Genomic DNA, 14,388 nt, shown 5'->3' with positions numbered 1-14,388 from the left:
ACAAAGGAGGAGGGAATCAAGGAGTCACCTTGGAGCTCTGTCCAGGATGTTCTCTGAATCCCATACCTGTGTTCTCTTCTCCTCTCACACAAGGCTTTCATCACTACAGGGATGGTTTCTGGTGCCCCCAGAAGCCTTTGCAATGCCCACTTGGAGCTAATCAAGGTGTGGCTCAATCATACTGACATTTCTGGGCTCCTATTTTCTCACCTGAAAAATTAGAGTTGAGCTTCATCAAAGTTGTTCTTGAACCTCTGAGGCCAGAATCACTTCTTTGAGGGTTTGTGGCTCTGCTCTAGGTAACTGGATAGCTGAAATTTGGATTGTTGTATAACTAAGACATTACCTTATTTCCTTGTAATGAATGTGTTTATAACTAGCCCTTCTACTAGGATGTAGAAAAAAAAATTTCATCTTACACGCACCACTCAATGAACTTTGCCTTTACTTGGACAATTTTGTTCTGATCTGTCATTGTGGGAAGAGAAGAGATGCAGTCTTTTCAGGGCAGAAATCACTTTAGTTCTCTAACTCAGCTATCTCCATGTTTTCTCAGTTAATAAATTACATGTCATGTTTATTTTTTAAAGATTCTTTTTTCAGTATATAAAGAAAGAATGAATAAAAAAGAGTGAACTAAATTTGCAATTACCCAGGAATAAAGGAGTTCCTGTTTAAAAAAAAAAAAAAGATGTTAGCAGGGCGCAGTGATACATGCCTGTAATCCCAACAGCTCAGGAGGCTGAGTCAGGAAAATCAGGAGTTCAAAGCCAACCTCAGAAAAAGTGAGGCGCTAAGCAACTCAATTAGATTCTGTCTCTAAATAAAATACAAAATAAGGCTGGGTTTGTGGCTCAGTGGTGGAATGCCCCTGAGTTCAAACCTTGGTATGCCAAAATATAGGTTTTTATCTATTGAGGTGATACACCTATTTTTTTTTCATATAAATGAATTCAAGTAAATATGCTTTACACCAGTCAAGTCATCTTCAAAGTAAAAAAAGAAAAAAGGAAAATTTTCTTTACCTGAGCAGTCTATCTACCATGATATTTCCATGTACTTGATCATAATTCTTTAAAAATATTGGGGAAATAACTGGAAAATCCAAACCATAAATCAATCACTAAAGTTTTCTCTTTTTGAAGGCTTGCAAATAGAATTTACATATCACTTTCTGAGTAAAAACTCAGGTGCATATGATTAAAAAATGCAAGCTTTGACAGTATAAAATATCACTTTTCATAGAGAAATTACAAGACAGTGTCTTATCTCTGTATTTTGAAACAAAAAAAAAACACTTTTCTTTACTATTATTCAGTTTGATGCAAAAATTCCAAAATTGTTTTATGAAAAACTTTCTTTCAACCCAGGGCTGTACTTCTGAGAGTTACACTTCATGGTCTTTTCCATTCACATCTGACTGAAAGCAGACTGGCTGCACCATTTTAAATACATACAAAGATCTAATGAAGTTAGGCAGTGGAGCATGACATTGCTTCTCTTATTTATTTATTTATTTATTTATTTATAGTTGTTGGCCTTTTTTTATTTATTTGTATGTGGTGCTGAGACTCAAATTCAGTACCTCACACATGTGAGACAAGTGCAATACCACTGAGCCACAGCCACAGCCCCTGCTTCTCTTCTTTTGGCATATTTCTTTCTGGGTCCTCTGAACTTGGAATTTGTGTTTAAAAATGTTTCATTAATTCCTATTAGGGAATTACTAGTAAGGAAACTTGCATGTTAGCTTCTATCAAACTGTATGAATAAGTGTTAACCATTCTCAGTTAAAAGCCCTCCTTTTAGCCCTACTCATGTGCAAACATCATGCACCTCGGCAAACCATTGAGGAAATTAATGCACTTCAGCCTACACAAGCACTTGTTGATGAATATTAGCATTATAGATTTTAATTTAAAATAATATCAGTCTTTTCTGGCCTGCATTGTAGTGCATGTGCTGTCATCTGCTTATAATAATGAATCTGAAAATCCACGTAAATTAATTTGCTACCTCTCTTGCCAGCATAATGGCTTGGATATTGATCCTAATCATAGAGCAGTTGCAGGTATTTTATTCAATACCAACAGGACAGATTGGGCATTGTGGCTTCTGAAACATAGTTGGAATGACAGTAGAAACAAAGGTGCATTTTTCTGTCTCCCCCACCCCTGCACCACCAGGTTCAACTTTTCCCCGCTCAGAGTGGCTGTGGGTTTCATTCTTTCTCAATATTTCACTACAACTAGAAACACAGTCAACCAATTTAGTGAGCAACAAGACTCAAGCGTAGAACACCTAAGTTATCCCTACCTGTCTCTCTCTGAGGGATGTCACTCCAGTGACCAGAAGGGCTCTGTGTACCACCCAAACCCTTGATATCACTGCCCAATATGGTAGCCACCACACATGTTGCCAGTTATATTTAAAGTAATTAAAAGTAAGTGAACTAAGAAACAAACTTCTCAGGACACAAACAGATATCTGTTCAGTTTTCTGCACATTCAAAAGATGAAACAATCCCAAACTTTCAGTGATGAATGAATGGATAAACAAAATGTGGTATGTATACACAGTGGAATATTATTTGGACTTAATTAACTCTAGTACATTCTGCAAAGTGGAGGAACCTTGAGTACAGTACACTAAGTAAAATAATCTAGTCACAAAGACAAATATTATGTGATTCTCCTTAAATGAGGTTCTCAGAATCATTGTTTAGTCCAAACAAAGTTTTACATTTACAAGATGGGAAATTCTGGGGCTAGGGTTGTAGCTCAGTGGTAGAGTGCTAGCCTAGCACATTCAAGGTGCTGGGTTTGATCCTCAGCACCACATAAAAATTGATAAATATAATAAATGTATTTTATCCAGCAATAACTAAACACACACACACACACACACACACACACACACACACACACACACACACATATATATTAAACATTGAAAATTCTGGCAATTATTGTTGATTATGGAGGCACAACAATGTCAATGATTTTAATGTCACAGATTTAAATGTGCTTACACAGCAAATTCTACATTATGCATATTTTACTCCAATTTGAAGCATAGTCCCTCATTTTCCCAGTAGCCCCATGTGGTCAGGGGTTACCACGCTAGAGAGCACAGGGATGATCACTCCCCTTATCAAAGGAAACTCTGCTGATGTCATTGCTTTAGCTTCAGGCTGTTAGGATTCAGGTAGGTGAAGCAAGGAGCTGAGCTTTGGTGAGATTTTGTCCCAGTAATAGGTTGGTTCCCTGCACCCTGCACACACCACAAGTGCAGCATAAATGGAAACAGACCACCCTCTTCTGATTGAGACATGACCTGGTTTTTCTACCTTTGATTTAAAGTGCTTCTATGTTCTTTGAAATGCATTTTTCATTTTCAGAACAACTAACCATGAACATACATGGGGCTATCAGAGTCAGGCACTCATCTTTGTATGTTCATGTATTTTTAAGTCAGAAGAGTTAAACGTGGTATCAATCTAAACTGTAAACTAGAGTAATGCTAATAGAAGCCACCTCTGGATTTCAAATTCACTAACAGAGAAATCAACCAATTGATCATAGGGTATGGATAAACAACGATGGGCAGGGGGTCATTACACCATCTTATTTACTCCATTATGATCCCTTAACTTGTAGTGATGTGTGAATGCTGGGTAGCTATTAGGGATCACAATTCAATGTCAGTGTTTGAGAGTCCAAGTCTGTCTGACCCCAAATTTAAGGTACTGCACTACCGTCTACAGGTGTTATTTATGGTCCATGTATTTATTTTTCACTGATATTCTTAAGAGTAGAGATGTATTTTTTTTCTTTTTGTTTTAACTGATAACATCTATCATGTGGCACTTAATAGTTTTTAAAAATTCTTTCTGAATAAATGGCCAAAGGCACACACTGGGAGTTCCCCCATCCCACTTCTGGCTTTTGTGCGTTTTGAGCCTTCAGACAGTGAGTAGGTGAGATGTATCTTCTTCCCTCCTCTCAAAAGCCCCTCATCGTGAAGGAAAAAGTAATTTCTCACCCAACTCCATGTTCACTTTCTTTTAGTTGTCAAAGATAGCTTTCTTATTTTTCATACTAAGCACATTTTTAAATCTTACTCTAATTTAGTAGCAATAATAAAATATATAAAACTGTGTAAACAGAGTGTACCTGAATATGGTCTGTTCCATTATAAGTGGGTTCTGAGACACGTAGCATTTCATTGCTCTGGGAGATCCACTGGCTTTCTTCTTGTTCAGCGTCTCCTCTCACACATGGAATGGCCTCCAGCAACCAACCATTCCACTCACCAGGGGATGCTTTCATTAACTGTTTAGTTAACTTGGTTTTGACAAACATAATATGAATACTGCTTGCCAATTTCTTTATTTTCAGTAAAATAGAGAGCTTTTCCACTGCACTGAGCCTTTTGAGATTTGAAATTCATTCTTCTTGTAACAAATTAGTTTGAGTCACTGACAAGCCTTGAGTACCTTCTTAATAAAATAATTGTACTGTCGATTTTGCAATTAATGTATCAGTCTGGCTGGGCACAAAATCACAATCCACTCAAGCAGGAACAAACTTTATTTTTTAAACTGCTGCGCCAAAGACCCATATGCTGGGGGGGGGGACTGCTGACCAACACACCTGGCATTCTCCCAGACCCCAACAGGAAGTCCCTCCTCTGGAATGCCCTCCTACTGCACTTCACCAAAAAATTGAAACTCTCCAGGTGTCCCTTAGCAGGCCAAGGAGGACAGCAGGTGTTTAATATCCATAAGAATGCAGATCTTATCATAATCATATCATATCAATTGCTTTCTGGCTTCACCTATCAACCAAAAATGCCATGCATCATACTACTTGGCTATGGCTCTTAGCAATTAGACTTCAGGTTTAACCACTTTTGTTTTACCTTTGTTATAATTTTAAAAAGACAAATTATTGTAAATGTTAAATCTGTAGTGTGGTTTGATTCTAGAAACAAAATCTTTCTATTGTTCTATAATAATTTGAAGCTGAGAATATTTTTTAAAATTTATGTTCATCATTATAGAAAATTAATTTTTGGAATATTTTTCCACCTAGTTTCTTAAATTTTAAATGTCTGCATCATATATATATATATATATATATATATATATATATATATATATATATACACACACACACACACACACACAAACACATATAGTAGATACATAAAATTATATAGATATATAGATACTGTATCTATATATCTATGATATAGACATTGATATATAGACATAGACAGTTTTCTAATTACCACCTCATAATCACTTTCGTGCATTTATCTTTACTAATCAGAAGACTGAAAGAAAATCTTTTTAAGTGCATTTGCATTTACTTCATTTGCTACTGCATTTATTGCAATTAATAAAAGTAGTGCAACCCGCTTTTATTGATCATCCTTTTGATTCCAGGCTGCTGAGTACTCAAGAAACCAGAATTCTTAGACATACAAGACAACACTCCTTTTAAGCTGATGTTCCAGTGTTGGAGACAAACATGTCAACTGTGACTCAGTGAGCAGCAGAGCTTCTAAGGAGGAGAATAAGCCAGGAGAGTGGAGGCTTCCTGAGGGCAGGAAGTGCCCTTCCAGTTTAGCAAGATCTGGGGGACCCAGAGAGCCAGCACTGAAGCCACCAAACATTCTATGCATAGGAGCTCCTACAGACAGACTACTGAAGCAGTCCATAGAAATGCACTCAGGTTAGAAGTTCTGCTGACAGATGTATGCTGGGGACAGGTTGGTGTGGTTGTGTTCATCTGTATCAGAATACATGAGGCAGAGTGCTCCAGGTGGGCAGGCTATCTGGCATTTCTGTAGTTGTGCCAGGATATCCCTGTGACTTGAGTCTGGCCCTTGCAGAAGCAGCATAAGCATACATAGTGACTTGCCATCACCAGAATGCTAAGAGGCTTAGGAGATGTGGCCATGGCTAATAGGGAGGACAAAGAGGACATGGGGACCAGTGCTCAGAAGGAATCAGCAGGAGGCAGAGGGAAGGCAGGTGGAGAGCACAGAGGAGGTGGGGAGAGGATTCAGCTACTACACAGACCAGTCTGAGAAGGTGGAAAGTCAGCAGGAGGTGGGTTAAGATGCAATGGCTGACCCTGAACAAGGACACCTGGGGTGCAGGGCAGTGGGAGTGGCTGGCAGAACTGAAGCAGCAGGCACCATCTCTCTTCTCCACGTGGCAGCTGCATATCAGACCTGGTCCATCTGTGACTTCCAGGTCTACTTAGTCCTCCTTCCATGTAAATGTGTTCTTTCACTCTCAAACAAACAGATTAAATTTGCCACGAGAAAAGTTCCTCATCTAGAACCAAACCTTCTGCCTTTCAGGCCATGAGGCCATCACTATGTCCCCGAATGTGAGGCCCAAAAGCAAGCGTCCATGCTCTGCACCCACTGAATGGAAGCCCCACCTGGGAGGAACCTGGAGGAGGCAGAGCTGGGCTGATGCAGGGCTCTCAGCAGCCCCACCTCCCTGGGACTTGAGGCAAGTGAATCTACATCCAAGTGGCAGCAATGGAGGCTCAGTGGCAAAGTGGCTCTCTGGGTTTGGTTGCTGGATGGAGCAACATGATTTCAATTTATTTGGAAATAAACAATCAGCCAACCTTAATTCTATATATGACATAGTCATATTTGTGTTTTAAGAAACTGGAGAAAATGAAGTTCCCAGATGTTAATGAGGCAGAGTCCATTGGGAGAGGCTTGAGGCAGGGGATTATTAGAAGCAAATTTCTTTATGGGGTCCCCAGGGCTGTGCCAGGAAGGGGCAGAAGTGGTACAGCATCAGAGTAGTGTGGGGGACTATGGAAGAGAAAGACAGAGGACATGGGTGCCTACTGTTCCTAGCATTCATAACCAGAAGCATGTCTCATATTTGAAATAGGGAACCCAGAAATGAAGATGTGGAGGAAAGGAAACTGGAATTAGGTGAAGCTTTAAAAGACCAGCAGCTCAAGAGGCCTGGCAAAAACAGGGAAGAGAAGGTCTCCAGACTCTGATAAACCCAGGTTTGGGGAGATGTGTGCAGGGGACCTCTGTATGATCTAACTGGTAAAGGAAAGAAATTGAGAGAACTAAAAAAAAAAAAAAATTCCCAACAAATGCAGGCATCAAAGGCAAGCATGAAAGGAACGTTTAGAAAACAAGCTGCCTGTGAGGATGGAGGCCCATTGATAGGATGACTTCCAACCCAGAGAAGCAATTCTGCCTGGGAGAGGCCCTGGCTGGGAACAGACCCTCCCAAGACCAAGGCCCAGCACCTGCAGGGCTGAGGACAGACAACAAGTGAAGCCAGAGGTGAATGCTGCTGGGTCATGTGATCAGACAGCTTCCTGCCAATCAAGATGGGGCTGAAGCAAAGGCCTCCATGTGGCAAGACACAAATAACTCAGGGACCAGGACCTGGGACTGTGAGGGAGCGAGAAGGGCATTGTAGGTGCTAAGAGAGGCACCTGGGTAAGAAGACAGAAGGTAGATTTGTGTTGCACTAAAAAGGTGAAAGAAAACCACAGGGGCTTGCAAGCAAGTTCTGAGGTGCACAACTTGGTTTTCTATGTAGATGCCCCTCCCTGTACTCTGGGGTCACTCCTGATGCCACACCTGGGGGTGTGGGCACTTCTCACTGAGCTGGGACCAACCACAGAAGCCAGGAAGGGAGAAGACTCTTGTCAGGGCACTGCATGGGCCCTGCAAGGATGACTGGGGAGACCTTCCAGCTGTCCTGACCGGGCCCTCGGGAAGCCATTCATCAGTCAGGGAATACTTATAAAGGGGAGACTCAAGCACGCTCACACAGCTCTACCCCCCAGTCTTGGAGCTTTGCTGGGAGATAATTTGTTTTTTTATATTTTACAGATGTATTTGGTAACATAAGAAGTTCCCAATGTTTATTGGGAATATAATCATATGTCCAAGTTAGGTCAGACTTTAACGACTTCTCTCTCCAAATTCAAGGTTGACTGGGCTTTGAAAATAAGTAAAAATTTTATGTTAATTTTGCTGCCCTCTAAACTGGAAGGGAGTTGCCCTTCCCTGAGTCACTCCAACATGTGTCTGTGTTAGCTCCTGCCCAGGCTTTTCTGAATGACAGTTGCCACACACGACCCCATTTGCAGGTGTTTCCAGGAAAAAGCATCCAAGCCTCTATGTTAAAAAGGGTTTCCTTGCTGTTGAATTTAACATCAGACCAAAGATAGACTTTTACAACTCAAAGAGAGCAGGGAAAATCCAATCTCCTTCTAAATGTAGTCAAAGCCAGTGCAGTATTTATCAGGGGGAAGAAGAACGAAGGGAGGCCCACCATGTTGGGCTGTCAGACACAGGAGCTCATGTGCTCAGTGCAGGTGGGAAGCAACATTGGTCATCAGGCATCCCCAAAAAAGATAAGAGAAAGGAGAGACACAGGCGATCTTTCCTGGCAGATATTAAGCTTCTTCCATCTCATTCTAAATACAGAGCTCAAAATACACCTAGTATTTTGAGGATTGGAAAGACTATCTTGCCATGATCATGCAAAAGAAATGTAGTTATGCAATAAAGTTGAGCCAATTGTTTGCCTTTTCAAGAAAAAGGGATGACTGGCCTTGGTGGCATTTGGTGTCTATTGCTATACCAACTTAGGGATGAAAAGTCCTGGAGAGATGAGGAGAACTGGCCCTTCCTAGTTTCTTTTGCAGTCCCAATGTCTAACTCTGCAGAGGTTGAATGTACTCCTGGATGTGTAGATAATCATATTGCTCATAAATCAACTCTTCACACCTTAAATTAAGCCATGATTGACTTTGGAGAAAATGTCCTCTCATATTAAATAGCCTTTTGTCTTGGCATCTAGGAAACAGAACTGTGTACTGGGCACTGTAAGTAGGGGCCAGGAGAAAGCAGTCAAGGCCCCGTGCTCCCTGGGGCTGGCTGGGGTGGACACCAGTGGTCAGAGAAGATCCAAAAGTACAGCCAGTGAGCTGGATGCTCTCAGACAGCTGAATGTGCTGCCACCATAGAGCAGGATGGCACTCAAGACTGATGAGGCACAGTGGCCCTTAGGGATCCCTGGTGACCAGAGAGGACCAGGCTGTGCTCTGTGCAGAAGACCCAGCATCCGGCTGCAGATAATGCTTTCCTCTCTGATGTGAAGTGACCGGCTGATAGCAGGGTACATATCCATGAGATGCCATGGACACTCAGGAGGTATAAACAAAACTGTGAACCTGTTGCTGGGGTCTGCCTAATTGTGCTCTGCCTAATTGCTGGAAAACTGAGGTTCAGTGGCTCCCCTTTCTGGGGCTCCATTTCTCCAAGAAGAAAATGAGTGACTGCATGTGCTGATGGCTGAACATTCCTCAGACACCACTCTGCACTTTGTGAATGACATGTCACTATAGCATCAGGCAACACAGTGCAGTGATGAGTCTCAGACATGCTTCTTAAAGGAAAAATTTGTTTCTTAATTGTTTGCCTAAAGAGACTGTTGTACTTCCAAAAAATAAAAAAATACATAAAACTTCAATAAATGTTAAAGCAAAATACCTTTCATTTATATAGTGAGTCTGAAAAAATTCACTGTGCAATAGTTCAACCGGTCGTTTTTAACAAAAGCATTCTCATTACCTCAATTTTATTGCCAAAAAATGAAAAAAGGAGGAAATTGTAGATGCATAAGAAAAATCCACTTTTAATAATGCTGAGTCGTGTTCCTATATGAAGTACAAGAATTTATAATCAGATTGTACAATCAGAGGGCCAGATATAATTTCTATAGGCCCAATTATTGCTGATTCTTATTTCAAACACTATGAATATTCTTGGGAATTATTTCCACCCCCTTGAAAGACGTTTAAGCCATTAGCTCATGTAGCATTCAACTACCTGCCAAGCATTTTATTAGTCTCTCCAAGCACACAAAGTAAGCCTCAAGGTTCCTGTTGAAAAAATTGCAGGTTCTGAATGATAGAAAATAGTCTTAAGTTGCTTTAAGAGAACGTTCAAGGTAAAGCTGTAGAAAGACTGAGAAAGCCTTGGAGAAAACAAGAAAAAAGGAAGAAACCAACTGTCCCCAAGATTCTGGGGGAGGGGTATTTTTAAAGTAAGTGAATACTCAGTGCATCCTGGAGCTAGGTAGTGACCAGTGTCCATTTGTCCTATAAGACCACAAAGGCTGGAGGGAATAAGTGAGCTGGGCAGAGCCACCAAACTGGTGAGTAAAGAAACTGGCTTCAGCCTTCCAGGTCTTGCTCCAATGCCTCCACCCACATTCTGTCTGAGTCCTGACCTGTCTTCCCTGGGACCATGTCTATAGAGGCTGCTGCAGCAAAAGCCTCAACATTTGTAGAGTTCACTGTGAAGATTGCAATGCCGCCTTCTCTCTTTGTTCAGATACTTGGCAGTAGATGTTTCTGGCTGTTCCCATTAATCTGGATGAGACACTCTGAAATTAAGCCCTCCTCAATGGCAATACATCGAGTATTGCTGACTGATTCAACTAAGACAACTTGGCACATGGCGGAGGGCACTGAGAGATCAATTCTGTGACCTCTTCAGCTGTGTGGGCAAAGGGAGTCTTAAACCAACTGAATGCTGTTTGCTCACGATCACTAGGCAATGCTGGGGAAAAGTGGATCTGGGGCGAGCAGTTTGCACCCCTCAGAACCCACACCGAGCCTGGAGAGGTTGAATTCAGGCTCTCTGTATGCAGTTTCTAGTTGATTGTCTGCATCTCCCTGCCAAGCCATCGTGACTCAGTGCTACAGATGCTCCCATGGAATAGAGAAACAACTCTTTGGTTTCTCTGTGAACCTTTTGAGGTGATACCAACGAAGCCTTCATAGGCAGCAGGCCCAGGATTGAGACAGGACTTAGCAGAGCCGGACCAGACCCACCCTTTGCATCGAACACCTGGCAAAGGGAACGGTCGGCCGCCCTTCACAATGGACACCACCATGGCAGAGACCTGACGTCACCAGAAATCAGTGGAGGGGACAGCTTCATTGAAACTGGAGTCTGCAGGTGTGTGACCCCCGTGCCCCTCCTCTCCACACAGCGGGAAAATCTCAAGGGCCCCCCACCCAGCTCTCCCGTGAGCATGATTGTCAGACCGAGTAAGTCAGGAGTAGAGCATGATCCCTGGCTACCGCTCCCACCAGCACTGAAAATCAAGGTCTCTGGTGCCAGCTCCCATGGGCATGGCTACCGGAGGGCAGGCAGAATAATCTAACAGTTCCCAGCCCCCGTGCTCCACAACCTTAGGGGCTGGGGGAATGGCAAACAGAGAGAGTGTGCCCAGTCATTCAAGAAAATAGGGGTCCTGGGAGCGGCAGACCAGGCGTGTAGTCAGTTTTGTGGTGAACGTCATCAGTGGGAGGGGCCTGGCTGGAGGAAAAGCGGGGACGTGACTGGAGTCCAGGAAAGGCTCTGGGTGCCCAGAATTGGAGAGCTGACCAATGGGAGAGGAGAAGCCAACTCACAGGGATTGGTTCCTGTGTATTGAGAGGAGAAGCATGGCCCGGTGGGCACAGCTCCACCTATTGGAAGAGAAGTTAATCGAACTGTAACACTGCATTATTAAATTTTTTTTATTTTTATATTTATATTTTTATTTTTTTGTCTTTTCATTTCTTTTCAATTTCCTTATTCCCCTTTTCTTGAATTCTACCTGTTTACTCTCATTCTCTTTAGCAACTTCTTCCCTTCCCTTCTAATACCTTTCCTCCCAAGCATTATGATGCTGCTTATACATAATTTACTAAATGTGTATAGGTAAATGTTCTGAGGTGTTATATAGTGCTATCAATTCCCCAGCTACCCCCAAATACTCCAGACTTTTCTCCTGTTAATATCCCTCATCAGTAGAGCAATCTTCCAAGGTTGACAAGATATACCAACCTCTATACCATCACATCACTCGACCTAAACATAAGTCCCAAGACCAAACCTCAGATCGCTATATGCCATCAGAATCCATATGCATTTTACAAAACAAATGAATCTGCTTTAAAGTGCATTAAAATTCATCATCTCTAGTCATAGTATCCCATCACAAAAGAGAGACTCTGGAGATACACAAAACCAAAATAAATTTGTAGGAGTAAACAGTAACTCAGCAGTCAAACTGAACCGGAAGTAACATGAGCAGCATAAAAAAGCAATGAAGAAAAGAAGTACAAACAATGCAGGACAGCCTAAATCTACAGGAGAACCTAGAGGCATCAGAAAAATGGTCAAATAAAGAACTCAAGAAACCCCTTATACAGATGGAATGGAATCTTATAGAGGACATGAGACAGAAAATTCAAATAATGAAAGAACACATTTAAAACGAATTACATAAACAGATTCAAGAAGCAAATAAACAACTTTCCAGGAGATAAAGATTATTTAAAAAATCAAACAATAATCCTACAAATGAAGGAAACTATGAACCAAATTAAAAACTCAAACAAGAGTATCAGTAGCAGAGTGGAGCAAATAGAAGTCAGAATGTCACACAATGAAGACAAAATATATCATCTTGAAAATAGTCTAGCCAACCCAGAAAAGGCTGGTAAGAAACCATGAGAAAAACATCCAAGAGATATGGGATAACATAAAAAAAACAAACTTAGGAGTCATCAGGATAGAGGAAGATATAAAGGACCAAACCAAGGGAATGAGCAATCTGTTGAATAAAATAATTTTAGAAAACTTTCCAGATATAAAAAAGGAAATAGATGTACAAATTCTAGATGCATACAGGACACCGGGCGACATTAACAGCAAACAAACCATAGAGATAGAACTTGAAACTGCTTTATTGTGTCAAGTTTGAAAGAGCTAGCACAAACCGTGTTTGATTTAGAGTTCCAAATACATGTATCCATATAGGAGAAAACAGAGTGAAACCTCAAAATGAAAACGGTTACTGCAAACGAACGGTTTAACCTAGAAGAACGAAATTTGGTGATCCAAGTGGGATTGGTGTACTGATCATTCCCTGAAAGTATCATCAAGATTGGGTGAAAAAGTGTTTGCTGAGATTTCAGGCAACTCGTAGTTTTTTGGAAGCTTGGCAACCCCTTTCCATGAAAGGGATTCTCGCCAGTCTCTGCTTAGGGCGACATCAACAGCAAACAAACCATAGAGATAGAACTTGAAACTGCTTTATTGTGTCAAGTTTCAAAGAGCTAGCACAAACCGTGTTTGATTTAGAGTTCCAAATACATGTATCCGTATAGGAGAAAACAGAGTGAAACCTCAAAATGGAAACGGTTACTGCAAACGAACGGTTTAACCTAGAAGAACGAAATTTGGTGAGCCAAGTGAGATTGGTGTACTGATCATTACCTGAAAGTATCATCAAGATTGGGTGAAAAAGTGTTTTGCAAGCCAAGTGGGACTGGTGTACTGATCATTACCTGAAAGTATCATCAAGATTGGGTAAAAAAACATTTGCTGAGATTCCAGGAGATTCGTAGTTTTTTGGAAGCTGGGCAAGCCCTTTCAATGAAAGTGATTTTCGCCAGTCTCTGCTTTGGGCTACATCAATAGCAAACAAACCATAGAGATAGAACTTGAAACTACTTTATTGTGCCATGTTTCAAAGAGCTAGCACAAACCGTGTTTGATTTAGAGTTCCAACTGCATGTATCCATAAAGGAGAAAACAGAGTGAAACCTCAAAATGAAAACGGTTACTGCAAACGAACGGTTTAACCTAGAAGAACAAAATTTGGTGAGCAAAATGAAACTGATGTACTGATCATTACCTGAAAGTATCATCAAGATTGGGTGAAAAAACATTTGCTGAGATTCCAGGAGATTAGTAGTTTTTTGGAAGCTGGGCAAGCCCTTTCAATGAAAGTGATTTTCGCAAGTCTCTGCTTTGGGCTACATCAATAGCAAACAAACCATAGAGATAGAAGTTGGAACTACATTATTTTGTCAAGTTTCAAAGAGCTAGCACAAACCGTGTTTGATTTAGAATTCCAACTACATGTATCCATATAGGAGAAAACAGAGTGAAACCTCAAAATGAAAACGGTTACTGCAAAGCAACGTTTAACCTAGAAGTACAAAATTTGGTGAGCCAAGTGGGACTGGTGTACTGATCATTACCTGAGAGTATCATCAAGATTGGGTAAAAAAACATTTTCTGAGATTCAACTAGATTCGTAGTTTTCTGGAAGCTGGGCAAGCCCTTTCAATGAAAGTGATTTTCGCCAGTCTCTGCTTTGGGCTACATCAATAGCAAACAAACCATAGAAATAGAACATGGAACTACTTTATTGTGCCAAGTTTCAAAGAGCTAGCACAAACCTTGTTTGATTCAGAGTTCCAACTACATGTATCCATAAAGGAGAAAACAGAGTGA

The 14,388-nt window shown here is 41.2% G+C and overlaps 2 protein-coding genes and 1 pseudogene across 3 annotated transcripts in view; all 3 read left to right on the top strand.

Moving 5' to 3' along the window:
* Positions 1 to 14,388, top strand: part of LOC144371884 (tyrosine-protein kinase Yes-like) — a 203,004-nt gene that overhangs the window by 28,630 nt on the left and 159,986 nt on the right. The gene's annotated exons all lie outside the window — the stretch shown is intronic.
* Positions 1 to 14,388, top strand: part of LOC144372089 (mitotic checkpoint serine/threonine-protein kinase BUB1-like) — a 205,918-nt pseudogene that overhangs the window by 116,038 nt on the left and 75,492 nt on the right. The window lies entirely within an intron of this gene.
* The window catches only part of LOC144372087 (voltage-gated potassium channel KCNC4-like), a 33,060-nt gene that overhangs the window by 17,694 nt on the left and 978 nt on the right, over positions 1 to 14,388 (top strand). The gene's annotated exons all lie outside the window — the stretch shown is intronic.

Source organism: Ictidomys tridecemlineatus, chromosome Y, assembly GCF_052094955.1.
Source record: "Ictidomys tridecemlineatus isolate mIctTri1 chromosome Y, mIctTri1.hap1, whole genome shotgun sequence".
NCBI classification, from domain to species: domain Eukaryota; kingdom Metazoa; phylum Chordata; class Mammalia; order Rodentia; family Sciuridae; genus Ictidomys; species Ictidomys tridecemlineatus.
Note: the sequence above shows the minus strand (reverse complement) of the source record. Positions and strands in the feature narration are given on the sequence as shown.